This window comes from Trichomycterus rosablanca, chromosome 4, assembly GCF_030014385.1.
Source record: "Trichomycterus rosablanca isolate fTriRos1 chromosome 4, fTriRos1.hap1, whole genome shotgun sequence".
Classification (NCBI taxonomy): Eukaryota; Metazoa; Chordata; class Actinopteri; order Siluriformes; family Trichomycteridae; genus Trichomycterus; species Trichomycterus rosablanca.
The window spans coordinates 52,974,618-52,980,801 of NC_085991.1; the positions used below are offsets into that span (position 1 = coordinate 52,974,618).

The 6,184-nt window shown below is 37.3% G+C and overlaps 1 pseudogene; it reads right to left on the reverse strand.

Annotated features, from left to right (window-relative positions):
* Positions 1-1,253: 1,253 nt before the first annotated feature.
* Positions 1,254-5,370, reverse strand: LOC134312009 (E3 ubiquitin-protein ligase TRIM39-like; annotated as a pseudogene).
* Between the last annotated feature and the right edge of the window lie 814 nt (positions 5,371-6,184).

Sequence of the window (6,184 nt, forward strand, 5' to 3'; positions counted from 1 at the left end):
CCGACTGAAAGATTCCGGAGTGCAAAAGATTCAGTCGTATAGTGTGAACTGTACAGCAACCCAGCAAATCAGAAAGTCATGTAGTGTGAACTAGGCATAATGCAGCAACGTGCACTAGGTACACGGTATCGGATGTTTAGTATCGGAGCCTCGTTTGCAAGTTAATGAGCGCGGTATCGGGCAAATACCCGATACCAGTATCGGTACTCATGCATCTCTACACTGTACATATGTATCAAATAAACCACTGATTTGGCTAAAATCTATCTGGCTTTATCAGATTTCTTAAAATCTAATAATGAGATCATGCAAATGCACTCTCTGAAAACAGCAGTCATTTAACCGTGTTTAATAATATACTATTTATTTAATTTATTTATTAGATTAAAAATAATATATATATATAGACAATATAAATCGAATGCCTGCATAAAGACTTGAATGCAGAAGGTTCACAAAATGCAAACAATTTAAAACATAAAACCACCTCTGTGTAATAACATGAACAGCTGTTCTAAATCATTAATCACATTTTTAAAAGGTATTTTTATTGGCTCCAAGCAGGTTGCAAACAGATTGCTATGTAGTTGCTACAATGTTTAAAGGTTATTGCTGTGGTATTCCAGTCAGTTGCTAGCTGGTTGCTTTGGTGTTTCAGGTCATTGCTCTAATGGTAGCTAGAAGATTGTTATGGTATCACATGTTGTTGCTGTGGTGTTGCTACATTGCTCTAGTGTTTCAGTAAATGGTTTTTAGGGTGCTTACTGTGGTGTTTCTAAGTGACTGGTTTAGGTGTTTATATTAGGTATTTTACATGGTTGCTAATTGTTGGTAGTTGTTGTTTAGGAATTTCATATGGATCCTTGGGTGTTGTTAGGCGGTGTTTATTGTATTACCAATAGTTGGTAGGGTTTTGTTAGATACTTGCTACTTGTTCCAGGTGGTTGGAGAAGTGTTGCTAGGTGGTCAAGATTATTTCTGGTACTTGCTAATGTGTATTTAGAAGGTTGCTATGGTGTTGCTAAGTAAGTGCTGTGGTAAAAAAAAAAATCTGACATTAAACAGCTGCTATGAGGAAACCAAACGTCCAATTGAAATCACAATCAGATCTAACATTCTGAAGCTGGTTTAATATGTCAAAAACTGTGAGACAGTAACACACAAAAATCCATTAGTTAAATGAGAAAGAAGAAGAAAACTGAAAAAGAATATAAATCAGGCAGTAGTGTTGCACATTGCACTGCATTCACTACTTAGCATTGAACCTGACTAACAGGGCAGATGATCAGTGGTGCTGAATTTTCACCATCATCACTGAGACAGGGACTGAATACTGGATAGATTTTCTCAGTGAAAAACTGACCAGTGAAAGAGTAGATATGAGACTCATTCTCAACATCATAGAGGGAGACCAAACCCTCCTCATAATCCACAAACACCCCCACCTTCTGAGGAGCCTGTTTCAATAAGAGGGGAACAGAGGAAGAATCCAGAGCCTTATATTCAGTCTTATTTCCCAGACACAAAAACCAATACCCATCCTCGGGACTTTCTGTAATCTCCCCCTTCCGGTTACTGGATTCTCTGGTCATTCCTAAATACCAGTCAGTCTTCCCTTCAACCTGAACCTCATAATAAAATCTTCCTGAGGAGAATCCCTCCTTTCCCAGCACATAAGCACAGCAATCAAATCTCTCTGGATTATCAGGGAGATTCTGTTCTGTGTCTCCACATGTAACTTGTTTTCCATCATCCGACAGGATCAGGTAAGAATTTGCTGTATCAGAATCCAGAGTCACGTCCATTGTGAGAAAGAGACACAATTTACACCCATTTTATCATTACACAGTGTGTATTAATGAAGAAATCTAGATTTCATTATGTGATGTGTGAGAGCTCACAAACCTGCATATTGTTGAATTCTCTTCAGTTCTGGTTGGAATAAAATAAAGAACAAAATTATTTACTGCTAGAAATCATTTCTGTTAGAAACTGGATTATTTTAAAGTGATGATTATAAAGCACAATATGAAGCTGGAACATGAACAATAGCCAACACACAGTGTGGTGACCAACACTCATAAGAGCTTCAATAGAGGAAGATAGATCTACAGTAATGTGAAAAAAAGTATTTACCCCCTTCACATTGTTTTGCTAACTTGTCACATTTAAATGTTTTAGATTTTGAAACTTATTTTAATCTAAGATATAGATGAAATAGAGAAACACAAATTGCAGCTTTTACCTATATCACCTATGTGAAAAAGTAATAACACCATCAAACTGGTGGTGCCACCCTTGGCAGTAACAACTGCAATCAAACTTTTTTGTGAGGAGTCTTTTATGACACTGTGAAGGAATTTAGTTTTGCTCTTTGCAGAATTGTTGATCTGAATTTGGCCACATTTCCAGCATAACCTGCATGTTTAAGGTCTTATTACAGCATCTCAATGGGATTCAAGTCAGGACTTTGACTTGGCCACTATAAAACCTTCATTAGATTATTTTGAACCATTCAGAGTTGGATTTGCTTCTGTGATTCAAAACAATGTATTCATGGTTCTATAATTTATGAGTCACTCAGGTCCTGCTATAGCAAATCAGCTCCAGACCATCACATCAACACCACCATGTTAAACTGTTGTTACGATGTTCTTATGTTGGATTGTGTTGTTAGCTTTCTAGATGTTTTTTTGTTAAATGTGAGACAAGCCTCTGTGCTCTTTTTGGTCAGCAGTGGTTGGTGCCTTGCAACTTTCTCATGGACACCATTTTTGCAGAGGATCTTTCCTATAGAGAAATTGTGTACATTGGCCCTAACTCAGTTGAGTAAGGTCTGCAGTTCCTTAGATGTTTGTCTGGGTTCTTTTGTGAGCCCCTGGAGGAGTTGTTTATGCATTCTTGGTGAATTTTGGTAGGCCGGCCACTCGTGCAAGGTTTAACCACTGTTCCAAGTTCTCTCCATTTGTGGATAATGGCTCTCACTGTGGTTTGCTACAGTTTCAGAGCATCAATGTCTTTGAACTCTGAAAAGGATGAGAGTGCCAACAGCTCCCCCTTGTGGAGAATGGTGCGCAAGTGAGTTACAAGCAATTCCTCTGTTCAGACTCACAAAATCTTACAGATAATAATCACTTACCCATACTGACAACCTTCTTCATTTCTTCATCAACACTTTCCTGAAGCTGAGACAGAGCTCTCCTCAGAGTCTCCACATCCAGATGAGGCTGAATACTGACATCAGTCCAGTTGTTGGTGGGTGGAGGTCTGCACAGGGACGGGTAAATCTACAGTACAGCAGGAGAGAGGAGAAATCCCTCAGCATGACCAGTGCTGTCCTGTCATATGCTGCACTGTTATTGAGACAGAGGGACTCTGACCTGTAGGAGGTGGAGATGATCCTCAGTGTTGGAGATCTGCTCCAGCTCAGTGTTTCTCCTCTTTAGCTCAGTGATTTCCTGCTCCAGATCTTTAATGAACTCTAAAGCCTGACGCTCTGCTGCTCTCTGTTTTTCTTCCATCACCTTCAGCAGCTCAGCCTGGTTTCTCTCAATGCTGCCTATCAGAGCTCTGAAGATCTCCATGCTGTCAGCTTTCTCCTTCTCTGTGTTTCTCTAAAACACAGCATAATAGTAGGAAACAGAATTATATTTTTAAAAGTCATTTAAGTCTTAGGCAACATTAAGTCAGGCATGCAAAATATATTTTTTCTCAGTAAATCAAAGTGTTAGTCGAATAAGACAGTATTTTTAATTAGAAGGTGATCAGAAGGTGAGAGTGGAGGTTTTCAGTATGATAACGGTCCATGTACCTTTGATCATTCGTTTTTCACTTCAAAAACTAAAACTGAAAAACGAGAAAACGAGCAGTTTTTGGGTAGATTTGGGTAGTTTTGGGTAGATGTCCTGCCAGAAAACCCAATTTAATTCTGAATTCTGAATTCTTGTTTAATAATTCATCCACTTTCTTCAATGCACCAGTTTCTGTAGCAGGAAAGAAAATACACAGCAAGAGCAAAATACTACCAGTGCCATACTGGCATTAGGTTTTTTTGTTGTGATTGTCGTGTTAGTTTTGTCTGCTCACAATATTCCAGTCTATGTTTTTATTGCCTAAGTATTAAACAACATAATTTAGCCTGGCTTTAAGGTGTTGACTTAATAGTAGCTGCTCATGAGGATGTAGAGCTTGCTAGACTTATGTTTTATCAGATTCATGACAACATTTTCCTCTTTATTTTTATTCTTGTATAGCCATTAAATATCTGGACTAATTACCTATAAGTTTAAGGTGACATTTTTAACCTTAGCAAAGATAGTCTCTCTCATATTTTGTAATAGGTGCTGCCAAACTAGCCATAATTATTTAGGCAAAGAGATGTCAGCTATTTGTCGGTTATAGTCAATCAATTACTAAAAAGGAACACAAAGTAAAATGATTTTATAGAAATTTTTACACAAACAAATTACTAATCCAAGTTGCTGCATGAGTAGTCTTGGGACAAAGATGTTTTTCAAGAATTAGGTCACAAAGAAGAACAATGGCAGATAATCTATATCATATTTAAAAAGTAATGTTTACATTATTATTACTTTAATACTTACTCTACTGACTACTACAGAGTGTTTGATTTCTTCAATCTTCTTTATTTGGTCTTTAATCAAGAGTTGAACTTCTGCTTGTGTTTCACCCAACTCAGCCTAAAAGAGAAAAGTATAAGAGAATCACTCGTTTATTTTTCATGTGTGATATATATTATTTAATTATGTCTCTCTACATGTCTCTCACCTTCCTCTCTGCACTCTCCTCCTCTATAGGAACTGTGTTGTGGTACCTGTGGTCATCAACACTGCAGACCTGACACACACACATCTGGTCGTCTCTACAGAACATCTCCAGAGGTTTCTCATGTTTTTGGCAGATGTAATCCTTCAGGTTCTCCACAGGATCTATTAGTTTGTGGCTTTTAAAAGAAGAAACTCTCTGATGAGGTTCCAGGTGATTCTTACAGTAAGAGGCCAAACAGATCAGACAGGACTTCAGAGCTTCACATTTCTTCTCAATGCAGACCTAACAGTACACCAGATTTGTTGGGTTTTTTTCTGCAGAGCTGATTGATTTCACCTGAACTGACTTCTTGAATGACGCAGCCAGTCCAGATATGAAGGTATTTATTCGTAGTTCAGGTCTTCTGGGGAAATTTGTTATACATGCTGGACACTGACAGTGTGAACTGGTGTCCCAAAATTTTTTAAGACACGTCATGCAGAAGTTGTGTCCACATGGAGTAGAGACTGGATCAGTGAACACATCCAGACAGATGGAGCACTGGAGCTCATCTTCAGACAGGAAACTGCTGGAGGAGGCCATGACTGATAGAGAAGATACAGAGACAATGTAAAGATGCATTTAGACCTCAGTAAATTTTACCCTTTGTAAAAAAAAAAAAAAAAAAAAGAAAGAAAGAAAAAGTGTATTAAATGTTATAATGCAACATTTGTTGTTGGAACTGTTGTGTGCTAGCTTTTACAGAAACATGAATTTACATTATTGTTCCAAACAATGGAGTGACACCGCCTGGTTTCACTATTAATCACCAGGACAGAACAACATACTCGTATAGGTAAAGGTGGAGCTTTTTTCTTATCTCACAAGTTTAGCTCAGTTATTCTAACTATGACTTATGTCCCACCCCAGACAGACAAAACCTGTGCATTGGACTTTTTGTACGAAACCATTACTGGTCTTGAAAACTCACATCCTGATGCTGTTTTTATTGTAGTGTAGGACTTAAGCAGAGTAAAGTTTTGCCCTAATACTTACAAATTCAGCCTATAATGGATTAGGCCATCTACCAGTAAAGCAAATGAGGGAGATGTATCAGTATCAGTTGTTTGGTTATTAAAAAGCGTGCACAATATGGCCTTGTTTGTCCTTTTTTTAAATTTATTTATGCAATTTGATAATTTGAGTTATTTGATTAGATATGTATTGATTGTGTTAACAAAAATAAATATATAAGTTAAATACAGTGGTGCTTGAAAGTTTGTGAACCCTTTAGAATTTTCTATATTTCTGCATAAATATGACCTAAAACATAAAAGTAGATAAAGAGAACCCAGTTAAACAAATAAGACAACAATATTATACTTGGTCATTTATTTATTGAGGAAAATGATCCAAT